The sequence below is a fragment of the Rosa chinensis genome, chromosome 4 (assembly GCF_002994745.2).
Source record: "Rosa chinensis cultivar Old Blush chromosome 4, RchiOBHm-V2, whole genome shotgun sequence".
Lineage (NCBI taxonomy): Eukaryota > Viridiplantae > Streptophyta > Magnoliopsida > Rosales > Rosaceae > Rosa > Rosa chinensis.
Genome location: NC_037091.1, coordinates 50,929,829 through 50,949,875, shown reverse-complemented (window position 1 = coordinate 50,949,875; position 20,047 = coordinate 50,929,829). Strand labels below are relative to the sequence as shown.

The 20,047-nt window shown below is 39.8% G+C and overlaps 1 pseudogene; it reads right to left on the bottom strand.

Moving 5' to 3' along the window:
* Positions 1–114: 114 nt before the first annotated feature.
* LOC112199494 lies at positions 115–15,233 on the bottom strand (annotated as a pseudogene).
* Between the last annotated feature and the right edge of the window lie 4,814 nt (positions 15,234–20,047).

Sequence of the window (20,047 nt, the reverse complement as noted above, 5' to 3'; positions counted from 1 at the left end):
ACTAGCATTTAACAGTAAGTAGTAACAGGTGGGACTGAGGAAGTATGAGAAAATGCCGCTTTATCTGGGAATGTGTAAATGAAGTAGCAAAACCACTGCACAAGGATGGTTGGTCTACATTTCCTTTTGGGTGCTATTACTGGAGGCAGAACGTGCGGCTTTGAACTAAAGAGCATGCCGTCTCTATAACGCTTTAAGTTTTTCCAGTAATTCATGAAATGTTGGCCGGCGAGCTGGATCACTAGTTAAAAGCAAAAAGCAAAGAAACAAAAAAAGTTAATCATAGGCTCATAGCACAGCAAAGAAAAGCACTTACTATGACCTTTCGATGCCATATGTTCATATGAAACTGACTTTTACAATAAACTAACAGAGGTTGACAAACAGAGTCCACGTCTTGTTACAGAAAATCGATCGCATATATATTATCTTCCAATAAAAGCATCCTAGCTACTTGCTATGGAATTAATATGAACATGTGAAATTCTTATGAAACATATCTAACTTATGCTCACAGTTGGCTATAGACACAACAATAATGGTGACTGCAAAACCATATCAATTAAGTTCTGGATAGAAAGTATAGTGTCAAACAACTGCACCGGCCTAACGATCATAGGAACATTTTTAGCCATCCTGACGAATCACCATGTAATAAAGATACGTAAAATCATCCAAGTCGAGTAGTATTTCTTACATTAGATGTAAATCATTATGGTAAAAGAATGTTAAATCAACTAAGAAGCAAAGAATTACCACCTGTGCCAACAGCTCTCAATCATAGAAGCCCATTGTGGATCCACATCTTTTGGGATCTCTAGCCTTTCCTTCCTGAACCCTACAGCTCCAATCACCTGCAAGAGTATCTCAAACAATTATTCGTTGTTTATATGTGAACTCAATCTGTCAACAACTGTTCAATTCTTCCCGTAAAAATACAGTATTCTTTTGTTTTTTTGTTTTTGGATAACAACAGAGAGTCTAGTCTGGACAGCTGAAAATACATATCTGACACAACTGATTGAGTACAATATCAGACCTCTTGGGAAAGCAATACAATATTTAGGGGAGTAATTTCGTGACTCCACTTTTTAAGTTTTAACTACTCAGATGTAGTGTGCAAGTGTAAAAAAATGTTTCAAAATTTGGAGTGCCAAAATCTGTCAAGATTAGGATTAGTAAGATATCTTTTTTTCATGATTAGAGTCTGAATATAGTTTAAAATAATAAGATACCTGCATTGCATTTAGATCGTCCCAAGGAATCTTCTCAGTAGCGAGCTCCCACAATATCACCCCATAGCTGTATACATCAGACCTGTATATATCCAAACAGCACCAAGAAGTACATAAGAAAAATATAGTTAAAAAAAAGGGGGGATAAGGAGTAAATTCAGGTGAACAACCAACATACTTCTCATCTGAGAATTCATTACACAGAACTTCTGGTGCCAACCATTGAACCTACAAAACAGAAAAATGATAGACTTAAGCAAGAATTTCAAAATGCAGTGTGCCATATAGTACTATCTAGACTGCCAGTACGTACCGTCCCCTTCCCAGTCTTGGTAAAGAGAAATGTTTCATGCTTGAGACGTGCCAGACCAAAATCACCAACCTGTTTGATGACATCAAATTAGTCATATATTTTCTTACTTGATTAAATTCTATACACTCAAGAAATAAACCAAACACACAAAAAAAAAAGTAAAAATCAAATTGAGGGATTTAAGAATAAAAACATGAACTTGACCGACCTTGACAGTCCAGTTCTTATCAACTAGGAGATTTGAAGACTTCGGATCTCGATGAATAATAGGGGGGTTGAAATGATGAAGATAATTCATGCCTTGTGCCTGTGGAAGAATTACAAATAATACATTAAATGGAAAAAAATATTTTTCTTTTTTTTAAAGCACAGATTAATAAGTACATAACTGAGACTCTATTCAAGCCCCAGATGAACACAAATTGATGCAGCCCAGAAGGTAGACTGATATAAACCGAGCCTACTACAATACATTAAAAAACAAGAACACTGGTGTAAAACGAACACTGTGATCATATGTTTTTTTCTTTCTTTTGTTCGGGGATGGGGAAAACTCAATACTCACTATATGTAAAGCCATTTGAATACGTTGTCTCCAGTCTGGGTTTGACTTGTTCTTATGTAGCAATTGAAACAAACTTCCACTGCATTATGAAAAATTGAGATGAAAGGCACTTGTCAGCCAAAGAATTGCTTTATACAAGACAGAATGAAAAATTGTATTAATATCGAGGTATAAATTATAAATACAACTACATATTGGTAACAAAGAATAAAGAGTTTTCAGAAAGGGAAGTAGAGAACAGACCGTGGGAAGAACTCTGTGATGATGCAGAGACGCTGAGGTGAAGTCACAGCTCCCATGAAAAGCAGAACGTTGGGATGTCGAAGCCTTTTCATAAGAGATACCTACTTAAACAATACCAGATTATGCCATCAGAATACTGCGTAAAGAGAGATCTCGAAAGGGCACATTTCAAACTTTTCAGTCATATTTTCATCTGTCTTTCAAGTACATAGTACAAATACTGCTTAAGTAGGAATCTCACTTCTTGTTTAAAAGAATAAGAAGCACATCATCTGGATATTCTTGCTTGAAGAATACCTTAACAGCAACATCCTGTAATTTGCAAAAACAATACTCAGGTTACTCAACAATACATTAACATTATATATCATCATTATACTTAAGCTGCTTCTCTCCATTTCCATAACCTAGAGACTAATACAGAGAAAACAGATCCCAAGATGCACAAGCACTGTTTGACTTGTTGATAAGTTTATATGAATAAGAAGGGTTGTTCAGTTCATAGTTTATTTGAATAAGAAGGATTGTTCAGTTCATAGTTTATTTGAATAATATGTTTGACATTTCATTAAGTTATATGCTTTATTTAGCATGAAAACACTATGTTAATCTATAGCGAGACAGATTAGGAGCATTCTTTTCTGGATAAACAGGTGTCACTTATTGAAATTTGAACTGTACTTTTGGTCTACATTGACTAATTGGAAACATCATGCACTGGAAGAAGGGTCGTAGCACAATAGCACACCCAGTTAAATTTGAAGTTAACTAAAGAAAGAGCAAGAAAACATACTGATCCATCCCACAGACCATGGTATACAGTTCCACATGGACCTGCAGAAGAAAGTAAAAATGGCAAAAGGATATCAGAATTGTTGTAGGAAAATATGATTAGAGAGAAATTGTGTGTTGTATTATTGATAATAGGAGCCCTTTATATAGGGGATTACAAGGTACATACAAGGTAATAGAATCTGAATATAACTAGGAAATCTAGAACCTTCTCCTATTACAACTCTAGAAAATAAACCCTAGTTTGAAGAGGCACATTAGAATACAACATTCTTAAACACTCCCCCTTGTGCCGCTCAAACTTAGTGATGACGCTTTGATTGTTGCCTCACTAAAAACCTTGCTAGGTAATAAAAACTCAGTGGGACAAAAATAACCCTGGTCAAAGGATTGAAGTAAAAATTGAAGTAAAAAAAACTTACGCGATATATGCTTGGTGTTGTCGCCCTTGATGAAACCTAATTTCATTTGCTCAATACAAGCTGCATTATCTTCATAAATGCATGTAGGTTCATCTGTGGTAGACTTCAAACGACAAGTTCCTCAAATGTGTCTAATTACAGACCTTAGCCATATATATTCACGTACGGCTTTATGTAGAGCAATAATCTCTGCATGATTCGAGGAGGTAGCAACAAGGGTCTGCTTTGTAGATCTCCAAGATATCGCAGTGCTTCCCATGGTAAAGACATAACCCTTTTGGGAGAGACCTTTGTGAGGGTCAGAGAGATACCCTGCATCAGCAAAACCCATCAAGACATCGCTGTCATTTTGATGGAGGGGAGGAGGAGTAGGACGCAGGCCACTTTGGGCAGTGGCGTCAACGGTTACGTTACAAAAATTGGAGTTTTGCCTTATGGGGTCCGATCCCAAACTTCCGTCATTTCTTTTCTCTCTGTAGGGATAAAATAAGCTCATATCAATCGTACCTTTTAAGTATTGAAAGATTGTCTTTACACCAATCCAATGGGGGCGTGTTGGAGCGGAACTATGTCGAGCTAACAAGTTCACTGCGAATGAGATGTCCGGTCTTGTGCATTGAGCTAAGTACAATAATGCGCCTATTGCACTTAGGTAGGGCACTTCTGCCTCTAACAATTCTTCGACCTCATCCTTTGGGCGAAACGGATCTTTTCCGGGCTCAAGACTACAGCCAATCATGGGAGTACTCACAGGCTTTGCTTTACCCTCATTAAAGCGCCTTAGTAATTTCTGAGTATATGCTGACTGATAGATTATAATCCCATCACTACGGTGCTCGAGTTCTAATCCGAGAAAAAACCTTGCTTTCCCAAGATCTTTCATCTCAAATTCGGATTTCAAGTACTTATTAGTTTCCCTGAACTCATCTAGAGTTCCAATTAGGTTCATGTCATCGACATAAACTGCTACAATTGCAAATCCGAAACTTGTCCTTTAATAAAAACGCATGAGCATATTTCATTGTTGACATATCGCTTCCCAATCAAGTAATCCCTTGGACGGTCCACATCCGTCTGGATTGTTTCAATCCATATAGTGAGCGTTTCAATCTTATAGAGAACGCGCTCCGTGGTTTAGAGTCACTTGATTTGGGTAATTGAAGTCCATCTGGGACCTTCATATATATCTTTGAATCTAGATCCCCATAGAGATATGTTGTAACCACATCCATAAGCTGCATGTCAAATTTTTCAGAAACTACCAAACTGACAAGGTAGCGGAACGTTATAACATCTATTACGGAAGAATATGTCTCCTCGTAATCGATCCCAGGGCGTTGTGAGAAACCTTGAGCCACAAGGCTGGCTTTGTACCTAACGACCTCATTTTTCTCATTACGCTTTCTAACAAAGACCCATTTATGGCCAACAGACTTTATACTTGGGGGTGTCAGTGTTATAGGCCCAAATACCTGTCTCTTTGTTAGTGAATTCAATTCAGCCTGGATCGCATCTTTCCATTTAGGCCAATCTGCTTTTCGTTAACATTCTTCAATAGAGCGAGGTTCGATATCAACATGTTCTATGATTCCTTGAGCAATAGAATATGCAAATGCATCATCAAGGATAATAGAGTTTTTCTTCAACGTCTCATGTACACTAGTGTAATTTATGGAGATTTCTCTATTATCTGGAATTGATTCTGTCATCGGAGCGTCCCCCAATGATGTCTCTTGGACATAACCATAATCCGGAATATCTTCATGAGACGGATTATCTATATCGATGATTAATGGATATTTTTGTACCAAACTCGCTTTCTTTCTTAGGCGAGAATCCATCGAACCTTTGGGCCTCCCTCGTTTTCTTGCAGGGAGGCTGGCCTTAGCCACAGTGCCAAGGGACGGCGGCGCCATATCCTCCACTTTTGGGGATATCAATCCTTCCAGGCACGTTTGCAACAGGTATATGTGATCTCGTCACTTTAGCGATATCAGAAAAAGTATCAGGCATCGAATCTGCTATGTTCTGAAGATCGAGTATTCTCCGCACTTCAATTTCGGACTGTGCTGTTCGAGGATCAAGATGAGACAAAGTGGGGACAGACCACGAAAATTCCTATCGTTCCTGTTGAACATTAGTGTTCTTATCTCCCCCTAACGACGGGAAGACTGTCTCATCAAAATGACAATCCGCAAATCTAGCGGTAAAGAGATCGCCTGTCAAGGGTTCTAAATAGTGGATGATCGTTGGAGAATCATATCCAACATAAATGCCTAATCGTCTTTGAGGTCCCATTTTGGTGCGCTGTGGCGGAGCTATTGGCACATAAACTGCACACCCAAATATGCGTAAGTGTAAGACATCAGGCTTATATCTAGTAACCAGCTGGGACGCAGAAAAAGGTTGAGTGTCAGTAGACCTCAAACGAATAAGCACGGCTGCATGCAATATTGCATAACCTCAAGCAGACACAGGGAGATTGGTGCGCATAACCAATCTTTAATGGTGGCTTCTACGAGGCCATTTTGGGTGTGAACATGAGGAACAGGATGTTCAACCTTAATCCCAATGGATATGCAATAATCATCAAAAGTTTTTTTTATGTAAACTCTCCAGCATTGTCAAAGGTATTGACTTAATAGGATAATCAGGGTGGTGAGCCCGTAATTTAATGATTTGTGCTACGAGTTTAGCAAATGCAGCATTTCTTGTGGACAAAAGCATGACATGTGACCAGCGTGTCGATGTATCAACCAACACCATAAAATATCTAAATGGTCTGCACGATGGTTGAATAGGTCCACAAATATCATCTTGGATTCTTTGTAAGAATGAGATATTTTCTTTGGTGTCCTTTGCATAGGATGGTTTAGATCCTAACTTTGCTAAAGAGCAGGCTTTGTAAAAAGAAAGATAAGCTATAGAAGCAGAAAATTGGGTCAAGGAGGTAGTGTTGGCGTCAAAGCCAACTTTGGGCCGCAGGGGGTAGGCGGCTTCAGCCAATGACTACCGGTTTTGCATAGGAATGGTGCCATGTGGTGCAATGCCCTTCCTTGGACTGAATTTCGGGTTTGACTTCTTTTCATTTTGAAAAATGGATGTCCATGTGAAGTTTTTAGTATACGGATCATCATATCACGACATGGGTGTCCCAAACGGTCATGCCAAAGCTTATATGTGTCAGAATCCCATAAGTCATCTCTCATGACATGGTTGGATTTAATAATTCGAATAGTGGTTTCATATAACCCACTGGAGCGACAAATAAGTTTCTCTAATACTCGTTTATGTCCGTAGTTATTAGAGGTTATGCAAAGGAACTCTTTTCCATTCTCACAATGTGTTTCCACATGAAAACCATTGGCTCTTATATCTTTAAAACTCAATAGGATTCTTCTGGCCCTAGGAGCATATAGAGCTTCAATGACATTAATACTTGTGCCATTTGGCTACATAAATTGAGTTGGTCCTCGACCATGAATCAATTGTGATGGTCCTGCCATCGTAGTCACTGAAGATCGACTAGGCGTCATCCATAGGAATAATTGCCTATGTCGCAATATAGTATGTGTGGTGCCACTATCTATGAGGCATTCAAGCTCTCCAGGAAACATACTAAAAAATAATAAAGTTCAGAATTAAAATATGTCCAAGACATTCAATAATAAAACAATACTTTATTAATAAAAATAGCCAATGATTACATCAAAGTTTCTTAACAAAGTCTAATCCAAAATAGAAATCAAACTTAGACAAATTGTAGTCACTCAATCCTTTTGAATTGGTAACTCTAATTAGACATGACCAGGAAAGTAAGAAGAGATGTCGGTGGAGCAAAGCTCGCTTAAGTACCACTAATCTCTACTTAGTTTCCTAGACATCATATTTAATTGGGTGAGCCTAGTGAGAAAGAGTTAAAATAAAATGTCATTTATTGACTAAGACATAATTGCCATTACATAATACTTGGAAAATAAAAGGACTATTCTAATCAAAGTCTGCGGCATTCTTGTGCACTTCATCTGCAGCTTTGAAGTCCTCTATGGTGAGATTGACATCTTCACCATCTTCTTCTTTGGCAAGATAGACTTCTTGCTCCCTAAGGTCCCTATACTCCTTGTAGCATGCAGCCAGTTGATTGCTTGCTTTGCATTGCTTGAACCAATGCTCACTTGATGCACATCGATGACACATGTCATTGTGGTTGCCTTCCTTTAATTGAGGTGCACGTTGTGGACGTCCCCTAGGGGGGTTGACGCCACCACCACAACCCATGGCGCCACTACCACGGCCAGCGGCGCCACGGTCACCTCTCCCACGTGTGGCATTACCACCACGTGTATCCGCTCTAAATTGGCGGTTTCCTTCCTTGTTAAGGCGGTTATATGGACCCACACATCCATTATGTCCCTTATTCGTAGGGTTCCGCTCCTTGCGCCCTCCTTTGGGTGCATTATAATTCGCCTCATGAACGCTCTTAGTTCTAACGGGCCTTGAATTATAATTCTTCACGAGTATGTTATGTTTCTCAGCTATAGACATAACATTGATAAGCTGATTAAACCTCGTGATCCATCTAGTGTTGCATTCGTTTCGATATTGCTTTGGTTTCGATATTGCTTTGACACCAAGATTGCTGAGACGGGGAAGGTGGAGAGAGTTTTCTCAATTAGCTTTTGCTCTGTGACAAGCTGTCCACAAAACCTCAACATGGATTTGAGGCGAAGAGCTTCTGAATTATATTCAGCAACAGTTTTGAAGTCCGCAACACGCAGATTGCTCTATTGGACCTTCAAATCAAGGAGGAAGGAATCTTGGACATTGCCGAAACGCTCTTCTAGCGCTACCCATAATTCTCTTGCATCTCTTATCATCATGTACTCCAAACGAAGTGATTTATCCATGTGTCGTCGCATCAGGATGACTGCTCGAGCATGCTTAATGGCTATAGTCTAGAAAACGAGTTCCAGATTTGGTGGCCAATTATGGATAATATTCCCAAAGAAGTGAGGTGGTTCTCAATGTCGGTCACCCAGCTATGGTATTCCAAACCCGTTGAGTCAAGCATGGGAAAGTCGAGTCTTTGTTCATTCGACATCCTAAAAATAAGAAGAAGAAATAAATTAGTATCAGAGTAAAAACTTCCACGATCACTAATAATAAGATTTCCGAGTTATGCTACCAAGAAATCGATTTCCAAGTTTATTTGGATTAGACTGAAACATTGATATTTAATATGGTCAAAGATCGATGCTTTAGGATGCTCTTAGTCCTACGATCACGAACGCTCTTAGTTCGTATATAGCGTGAATCCCCGCAATTCCGCTTATTAAATAATCGAACCCATGTTATAGAAAGGTGGGATGGAGGAGAAAGGAGGCTACAAATCCCCGAATAAAATAAAGAAATTTAAAAGACAAGAAAGCAGGAACCTTAATCTTAAAGACTTACTTGTTGATTCGGGGCTTGAGAACACACACGTATTGATGCAGCGGTAATAGGGCAACAACAAAACAGCAGCAGCAGCAGCAGCAAATTAGCAGGACAGCAGCAGCAGCAAATCAACAGGACAGCAGCAGCAGCAATGGCAGAAAATAGCAGCAGCGGTGGCACATGGGTGGGCAGGGGCTGCAGGGGCAGCGCATGGTATGGCTAGCTAGGGCTAGGAACTTGTGGCAGTTTGTGGCTAAGGTTTGCTAGGGCTTGCGACAGCTTTTTAGTGAGGAGAGTTTTAGGGTTTTGGTTTTTAGGGTTAGGGTTAGGGCTCGTGTTGATAACGTGTTGTAGGAAAATATGATTCGAGAAAAATTGTGTATTGTATTATTGATAATAGGAGCCCTTTATATTGAGGATTACAAGATACATACAAGGTAATAGAATCTGAATATAACTACGAAATCTAGAACTTTCTCCTATTACAACTCTAGAAAATAAACCCTAGTTTGAAGAGGCACATTAAAATACAACATCCTTAAAGAAGAATGAAATTCAACAAAGCAAACCATCAAAACAGGTACTCTAGAAGAACATATATATAAGTACAAAAAGAAAACTTTGTTTTGTAGGTAGTGGGCAGTTGAAAGATCATTACCTTGTCGAATCCGCTCTCCAATTCTCATGTCTTCCCATAAGACTTCATAATCCAAGCAATCAATATCCACGTCCGCCTTATTTGCAGAACTATTGGTACTTCTAGAGCTACCACTGCTTGTACTGTTAACACTAAACAAAGAGGTCCAGGCTCCTGAAGCTTCATTAGTTGCAGGTCTATTACTTTCATTCACCTGATTTTTTGGTTTTATAGCACAATTACCCTCCTGAGGTATTGAATCATTTTCTTGATCATTATACAACCAGGGCCAAACAAAATGAGTGCTCCTAGTCACCGACCCTTCTTTCTCATTTTCTTTCCATGGTCATGATAGTCCCTTCTTACCAATCCATGCTTCTGCCTTTGAGGTTATTATCTTATGCATTTGGCGTTTTCCTTCACTCTGATCATCATATTCTCCGGAGGTGTTACCTGGAAACTTGTCTTTAATTTTGGCAAACACACCAAAACGAGATGGACGCATATCTCCTCTCAGTGTGCTTGCCCCAATTGACACCCATCCTCCAAATGGTCAGAGAGATGAGAAACTGAACTATGATCACACTGACGACTATCTCCACTCTCAGCTTCATTATCCAAGTTCTCTTCTCTTGCCTTAATTCTTGACTTGAATTTGTTGCTGAACTTGGATGCCTGTTTCATGATAAAGAGACGCCACTTAGTTTTTTAAATCAGAGGAACATGAAATTTAACTAGAAGACTAACCAAAATTGTTATTCTCAATGCAAGTGCACTTTGCAGAGGTTGCTGAGGATCAACACCAACTTGAGTTGCAGCACTAGTGGTAGGAAAAAGGCCAAGGCTTGAATCTGGTTCTAAGTGCTCCATGCCAAAATGTGGAACCCTTGTTCCTTGAAAAGGCCGCAAATCATAGGAAACACATATAACCCCAATAAAAGTGCCATCATCATCATAAAATGGAATACTGGTGGCCATGGATGGAAAACTTTCCCCCATTTTGTTCTTGACAGGGAACTGCCCGGTCCAGCTCTCCCCCTTGGTGAGACGTTGAAATATACTGTATCCTACAATCAAAGCCTGGGGATCTACTAAGAGCTCAACTGTATTCTGTCCAAGGGCCACTGCCACAGAATAACCATAATGATTTCTAGCAGGTTCGCTCCTGTAAAATTGAGTTCTAGTAAATGCACCAAATCGAAACCAATCCAAACTTTAGAGATAAAATTATCATGCAAAAGTTGATAAAATGTTGATCACCAAATTTAGAATCACAACCCTTTGACCTAGTGTATTAACAGTTGCAACAAGAACTGAAAAATTAAAATCCATACATATGACAAGGTCCAAGCCAAGACATTGGTCGAGTTGATCTGAGCTACTCACCAGAAAACTATACGATAATTGAGATCAAATAAGTGCATAGACTGCCCAATTGACTGCAATATGTTGAGATACTGCCTATCACTATCGCTAAAGGTGAGACTCGGCTGTCGCCAACTTGCACCGCCACCACCACTACCAGCTCTTCTTTTAGAAGAGAATCTTGGGCGCTGTGTTGAGAGAGCCCTTTGGTTCTCCTATTCGGCATAGGAGTACTCCAAGAGCTCTTGCTTGAGGTAGGCGTGACCCTCTTCCAGTACTTGAAGCTTCTTCAGTAGCTCCTATGCTAGTGGTGTATCATCCATTGCTCACTGATTTCAACAAGCTCGGTTTTGGAAAAAATGGCTGTAGTTGCTGCTTCAGAAGGAAGAAAATGTTCAGGCTACTTTTCTTCACTCTTACATACTCGTGAAGAAAATGAGTAAAGCTATTGAAAATGGAAAAGGAAACAGGGACCAGAGTACAGGCAAACAGGGAACACAGTATGGCCATGACATGAAACCAACAAAGATATGTTGAGAATATATACATCCCACATGGGAAAAATGAGACCTTGCCATGGGTTTATAAGGGTTTGGGTCACTCCATCCATTGCCAATTGGTTTTGGATGTGAACCCTAGATTACTTTATCATGGTATTAGAGCGGGTTATCCCACGTGTGCATGCCTAACGGTCACACAGGCTCTACGTCACCCAAGTTGTCCACGTGTATGGCTTGAAAATTCGCCACACGTGTGGGGGCGTGTTGAGAATACATACATCCCACATGGGAAAAATGGGACCTTGCCTATGAGTTTATAAAGGTTTGGGCCACTCCATCAATTGCCAATTGGTTTTGGATGTGAACCCCAGATTACTTTATCAAGATAAATCAAAGTCTGTTTCATCTTCCTCATAAACTTGCTAAAATTGGTACCAGCTGATCTGTTGGTACCTTTCTTTTTTCTATTCAATAAAAATGTCATCACTACGTTCTTTTTCTAGGTCATTGCTTTATGAGTTTCATGATCATTATTTGGAGGAGAAGTCAAGCAGACACGTACACAATCATAAAGCATTCAAATTCTAAACAAATTCTGAGGTATACATAGGCTAAACTTATCTACAGATGCATGAAACTGGTCAAGGTACAAAGGAGATGAAATCAGCTGTCTCTATTATTCTATCTCAATTTTGTCCCCTCAACATGATTGATCCAAAGAGATTAAAAAAATATTTTCTTAACCTTTTGTTTCATTTTTTAATCTCTGTAGACCAATTATATTGAGGGAAAAGAATTGAGACATAGAAATCTGGGACAGCTGATTTCATCCAGGTACAAAGTACCTAAATTGAATAATGAGTTTCAGTATCCAAATTTCAGTGTCCGATTATTTATTTATTTCATTATTTTTGGCTCAAACAGAGGAATAAGATAGGCAAGCGACCTCCTTATCATCCGATGTTTTGTTATTAAAGAACAACGAGATACCAGATGAGAGAGTCGAAGTCAAAGCCTCTATAGCAAAACACAACATACACTGAAGAAAAGAACTTTAAGTTGCTAACAAATGGGATGTACGAGCAGGTTCCTTAAAGCAAACTTTAAGAGAGAAAAATTATCGTTCTGTTATTTAGAGTTTTACAAATGACCATCAGTATCAAAACAAAAAACTAAGAAGTCACTAATTGCCAAAACAAAAAAGTCGCTAGCTTGCTAGCTTCTATCCATTGTTAGGCAATAATCGCAGTATAGTTATTTTCGCAGCAGATATGGGATCAGCTAGGCTTAAAACCACTATGCTATTGCATTGTATATCAAGTGAAAAGTATTTATAATCAGTCAATTACATGGTAATCTATGTTACAAAACCAAGCTATTGTTTAAGGAAAAGAGAATTGTAGAGAGAATTGGGAGGATAGTTGTATTTTTCATTGATAATAGGAGCCCTTATATATAGGGGGTACAAGTACATAATGTTTGAGTACAAGGAATCTTATTCTAAACAGAACTAGGAATCTAGAACATTCTCTCCTATTACAACTATAGAAAGTAATCCTAGTTTGGTAAGGCACACATAATCCTGATATCTTTCAACACTCCCCCTTGAGCTGTCCAAACATTATGTCATCATGACACCATGACACTATGGCACTTCAAATGTTGCCTCATTAAAAACCTTGCTCGACTAATAAAAACCCTACGGGACAAAAACAACCTCGAGGAGGAGAAAAAGAATACAACACGGCGCCCTTCACTCTTCGAGATCAAACATGTAGACATCATGCCTCCCCCTGATGTCGAGATCTCCCCCTGATTGCTGTAATCATGGGAGTTCAGATATTTTACTCATTTTGGTGCTCTTCACATGTTTCTCGAAAGTGGACTTGGGTAACGACTTAGTAAATAAGTCCACTACATTATCCTTAGATCGGATTTGATTCACTTCAATATTCAGAAGTGTTTGTTATTGCTGATTTAGAAAACAACTTAAGCGATATATGCTTGGTGTTGTCGCCTATGATGAAACCTTGCTTCATTTGTTCAATGCAAGCAGCACTATCCTCATAAATGCACGTAGGTTTATTTGTGGTAGACTTCAAACCACAAGTTATTCGAATATATGCAACTATGGACCTCAACCATATGCATTCATGAATTTCTTCATGAAGAACAATAATCTCTGCATGATTCGAAGAAGTATCGACAAGGTTCTGCTTTGTAGACTTCTAAGATATCGCGATCCTAACCATGGTAAAGACATAACCAGTTTGCGAACGACCGTTGTGACATCACCATTGTTTTGAAGGAGGGAGGAAGGACACCGGTAGTGACTACGGTCTTCGGGCCTATGGAGTCTGATTCCATCTTTTGTCCTTTCTTTTCTCTCTGTAAGTATAGAACAATCCCATATCTATCGTACTTTTTAAGTATCGAAAGATTGTCTTTACACCAATCCAATGGCGTCATGTTGGCGCAGGGCTACATCTAGCCAACAAGTTCACAACAAATGAGGTGTCTAGTCTTGTATTGTGTTAAGTACAATAATGCGCCTATTGCACTTAGATAGGGTACTTCTGCCACTAACACATCTTCATCATCATCCTTGGGATGAAGCGGATCCCTCTTATGGTCAAGACTACGGATGACTATAGGAGTGCTTACAGGCTTGACTTTATCAAAATGCCTAAGCATCTATTGACATGGTATTCAAGTTCTAAACAGAGACAAAACAGTGTTCTCCCAAGGTCCTTCACCTCAAATTCAGATTTCAAGTGTTCAACGGTTTCCCTTAACTCATCAAGGATTCCAATTATATTCATCAACATAAACCGCAACAATTGTAAATCCGGAACTTGTCATGGAAATGTATGGGCATAGTTCAAAATATCATTTCCCAATCAAGTAGTCACTTAGTGAGCGTTGCATCCTCATTGCAAACACGCTTCGTGGTCTAGAGCCACTTGATTTGAGTAAATGAAGTCCATCAGGGACCTCCATGCATATTTTTGTATTTAGATCCCCATAAAGATACGTAATAACCACATTCGTAAGCTGCATGTTTAGTTTTTTGGAAACTACCAAACTGAAAAGGTAATGGAGTGCAATGACATCCATTATGGGAGAATATGTCTCCTCATAGTCGATTCCAGGGAGTTGTAAGAAGCCTTGCGCCATGAGGCGAGTCTATAACCTCTTTTTTCTCATCACACTTTCTAACGAAGACCTATTTATGTCAACATGTTTTATGTTTAGGAGGTGTTGACATCTTTGTTAGTAAATCCAATTCAACTTGGATCGCATATTTCCATTTAGGCCAATTTTCTCTACGTTAGTATTCTCCAACGGAGTAAGATTGGATGTCATTGGTCTCAATAATCCCACATCCTTATGTACACTAGTGTAGTTTGTAGAGATCTCTATATTCTCAGGAATTGGTTCTAACATTGAGGCATCTCCTAACGATGTTTCTTGGACATAACCACAATCTAGAATATTTTGATGAGACGGATTTGAGTATCAATGATCAATGGATCAGGTTGTGCCAAACTCGTTCTCTTCCTAGGGCGAGAATCCATCGAACCTATGGGTCTCCTACGCTCTCTAGGGGAACCCACAACCTGTGACACCATTATGCCACCTTGTGGAGTCACTATGCCATCATCCATGGTGGCAGCATCGTGCCCAGCTCTTCTAGGTAGTGCCATGTCCTTCTGAGGGGACATTAATCCTTGCAGGCATGTTTGCAGCAGGTATATGTGATCTTGTCACTTTTAGGAGATCGAGATGAGACATAGTAGGAACAGACCACGACAATTCCTGTCGTTCCTGTTGAATGTTGATGTTTTAATCTCCCCCTAACAATGGGAAAGTTGTCTTATCAAAGTGACAATTAGCAAATCTAGTTGTAAAAAGATCGCCTGTCAAATGTACATTTTACATAGTGGACTTATAGTTGGAGATTTACATCCAACACAAATATATATATATATATATATATATATATGAATTCGTTGCTAATGACCCATTTTGATGCATTGTGGTGGCGTGATTGGCACATAAACCGCACACTCAAATATGCGTAAGTATGAGATATCAGACTAGTACCCAATCACTAGCTGTAACGCAAAGAAAGGTGAGTAGCGGTGGGTCGTAGACGAATTAGCATAGCCGCATGCAATATTGCATAACCCCAAGCAGAAATCTTGGTGCGCATTACCAATGTCCGGGCTACCATCGTAGACATTTAATGGTGGTTTTTCCTTGAGACCATTTGGGTGTGTACATGGGGAATATGATGCCCAACATTAATCCTTATTAATATGCAATAGTAATCGAAAGTCTTCGATGTAAAACTCTCCAACATTATCAAGTCGAATTGACTAAATGAGATGATCCGAGTAGTGAGCCCGTAGCCAAATGATTTGGGCCAGGAGTTTATTATAAGCAGCACAATGAGTGGACGATATCGCAACATGTGACTAGCGTGTCTGCGCGTCAACCAACACCATAAAACATCAAAACTGTCCGCAAGTTGGTTGAAACAGTCCATAGAATCCCCTTGGATTCTATAAGAACATAATGAGAACACTTGTATCCTTTGCATAGGACGGTCTTGGTATTGATTTCCCCAAGGAACAGGCTTTGAAAAACGAGCGATGGGCCTTAGAAGCAACCAATGAGGATTTTGGTTGAGCAACAAATTCACAATTGACTTGAGAAGTAAGGAGATGTGGCAACGTGCCACTCTTGGCGTCAATGCCAAGTTTATGCCGGGGGGGGGGGGGGGGGGGGGGTAACAGCATTGTCATTTTTCTGTTGGCGGCGAACGGCAGCTGTGTCGTGAGGCGTGTTGGTGGTCTGAATATTCTTACTTCTCTTCGCTCGGAAGAAAGGATGTCCATGTGAAGTCTTTAATAAACAGATCATCATATCACTAGCTGAATGTCCCAATTGGTCATGCCAAAGCCTACATGTGTCGGTGTCCTAGAGGTAATCTCTTATAACGTTGTTGCATGGATTCAATTACTCGAATAGTGATTACATATAACCCACTAGAGTGACACATAAGCTTCTATAATTAATACTCGTTTTCGTCCGTAGTCATTAGAGGCAATTCAAAGGAACTTCACTAGGTGTTTTCACATGGAAACCGTTGGCTCTAATATCTTTTAAATAATAAAGTTCGAATTAAGATATGTCCAAGACATGGAATCAAAGAATCGACACTTTATTAATAATAGTCAACGATTACATCAAAGTTTCTGACCAAAATGTAATCCAAAATGACTATACTCAAATATAAACAAATAGGGGCTAAATACTGTTTAGTACCCTGTGGTATGGGTCAAACATCGATTCAGTCCCTCAACTTTTCAATTTCATCAAAAACACCCTCACAATATCATTTTCTCGTCCAATAGGTCCCTCCGACTCAATTCCGTTAATTTCAGACGTTAAGTGCTGACATGTCATTTCCAACTCATCAAAAGTGGGGCCCACACAGAAGTGAAATTCCCAAACTGACCCTGGGCAACAGAATATGGAAAAATCCAAAATTAATTCCAGCTTTGAGGTTGAGGAGATTCGAACCCCTCCCAAAGCATATGCAAATGAATGGCCCAACCACCAGACCACTGGCATGGTTTTGGTATATGGCAAACAAAAATAGTATATATCTGTATAATAGTGTTTTTTTTTTTTAATGAACACTTTGTCATCTCCACCCACCTCTCTCCTCCTCTCCTCTTCTTCTTCCTCTTGGGGAAGTTGCAGTTGGTCACCATTGGGGAAGCTTTTCCCGAAGCGAACCCAATTCTTAAACACTCTCTCCATCCCAGCCACCATTGAGCTCTTCCTCACCTACAATAGGTGATTATCCAAAATCCCCAAACCCCTGTTCTTCTTGACTCTAACCTCCTCTGCTCTTGGCTTCTCTATCCTCGCTACCACAACCTCTTTCCCGCCAAGACTCCTATCCCTCCTCGTCACCACCTTCTCCCTTCCGTAACCCGACCCTCTCCCAAACTCTAACCTCACCAACCCAACCAAAACCCCAGCACGACGGAGCAGGTTAACACGACGAAATTGCCGACGAATCGCAGCGTGGAGGGGCGGCAGGAGACTACGATCATGCAGTCAACGTCGACGGAGACGAGGGTCTGGACGTCATTGGCGGCTTCAGCGGCGGAGGCGAGGAAATGGCGGAGGTAGGAGTGGGAGGAGTTGTAGAGGCTATTGAGGTCGAAGGTGGTTTGGAAGTTTTCAGGGTCAGAAGAAGTGTAGAAGGCGGGCTTGGCGGTGGGGAAGGTGGTGAAGGTGGTGGTGGTGGTGGTGGTGGCGCTATTGGAGTTTCATCTGTGGTTTCAACGATTTCAATTGGGAGGGCGAGGCATGGAGCAGGAGAAGGAGGCTTTGGGAGCGCATGGGTTGCAAAAGAAGAAGGGGAGAGGAGGAGAGAGGTGGGTGGAGATGACAAAGTAAAATTTTTTTTTTAAAACACTATTATACAGATATATATATTATTTTTGTTTGCAATATACCAAAACCATGCAAGTGGTCTGGTGGTTGGGCATTCATTTGCATATGCTTTGGGAGAGGTTTGAGTTTCCTCAACCTCAAAGCTACAATTAATTTTGGATTTTTCCATATTCTGTTGCCCAGGGTCAGTTTGGGAATTTCACTTCCGTGTGGGCCCCACTTTTGATGAGTTGGAAATGCCATGTCAGCACTTAACGTCTGAAATTAACGAAATTGAGTCGGATGGACCTATTGGACGAGAAAATGATATTGTGGGGGTGTTTTTTATGAAATTGAAAGTCGAGGGACTGAATCGATGTTTGACCCATACACAGGGTACTAAATAATATTTAGCCCAACAAATAGTAATTACTCAATCATTTTAGTTACTCTAATTTGATAGTGACCAGCTAAGGCAAGGCGAGATTTTGGTGTAGCAATGCTCATTTGTAAAACAGTTCTCTCATATCAAAACTTTCATAGACATCACAATTAATTAGATGAGCCTAGTTGAGAAAGAGTTAGAACTATTGTCATTTATTGATAATGTCTTAGGCAAAATGCAATTACATATATTCTTGAAAAATAAAGACTATTAATCAAAATCTGTGGCATCAATATTTTTTCCCTCGCCAGATTTGAAGTCTGCAATAGTGAGATTGGCGTCATTGTCATCTCCATCTTCTCCTTCAGCTGCGAGATAAGCCCCATGCTCTCTCATATTTTTATACACCTTGTATTGTGTATCTTGTTTTTCACTCGCATTACAATGTTTAAACCAATGCTCTGAAGATCCACATCTATAGCATACCTCACCCATTAATTGAAATGCACTTTGTGCATTTCGATGTCCCCTAGGGATGTTGGTGGCGGCACCACCACTATCGGCTGAGCCGTCTTTGACTCTCCCACGCTGGCCAACGTTGCCACATGTCCGCGCATCAATATGATGGTTTTCCTTCCTTTGTAGGGTTGTTTTATGGAGCCATACGTCCATTTTGTTGTCCCTTAACTTTAGAGTTCCGCTCCTTGTGCCCTCCTTTAGGTGCGCTATTATAGTTCGCCTCGTAAACACTCTTAGTTTCAACGGGCCTTGAATTATAATTTTTCACGAGTATATTGTCATGTTTCTCAGCAACTGACATAGTAGTGATAAGCTTATGAAACCTCGTGATCCATCTAGCATTGCACTCAAGCCTATATTGCTTTGCAACCATTAATGCTGAAACGGGAAGGTTGAGAGGGTTTTCTCAATTAATTCCTGTTTTGTCAGCTCTACTCTACAGAATCCCATTAGTAGTAAGGTGATTCTTGAAGTTATTCACCGATCGGTGATAACCAATGTCATTCGAATCTAGTTTAGTGAAGTCGAGTTTTTGCAGATTTGCATTCGAGATTCAAAAATGAAGGAGAATAAATTAGTTTCGGAGTAAAAACTTCCACGACAATTAATAGAAGATTTACGAGCCTCTTTGTTACCAAGAAATAGATTTCCAAGAAGTTTGGATTAGACCGAAACAATGATGTTTGAATGGTCAATTTTCGATGTTCACGAACGCTCTTAATTCGTAGCTTACGAACGCTCTAAGTTCGTAGTTTAGCGTGAACTCTCCATGGTTCCGCTTTTATGAATCGAACCCAAGTTATAAGAAAGCTGGGATGAAGAAGAAGAGATTTTGGAAGTCCTCCAAAAAATAAAATAAAATAATAAAATACAGAAAGCGGGAACTTTTATTAAAAAATTACTCGGAGATTTCTATGCATGAAAACTTCATATACGTGCGTGTTGATGCAGGCGTGTAGGATTGCATAAGGTGGTGGCGTGCAGGAAGTGGTGGCGTGGCACAGGGGTATACAAGGAATCCTATTCTAGGAATTTAGAACATTCTCTCCTATTACAACTATAGAAAGTAATCCTAGTTTGGTAAGGCACACATAATCCTGATATCCTTCAACAGCTATGGCTTTATTCTACAAAAGAAGTTTACACTATAGAAAGTAATCATAGTTTGGTAAAGCA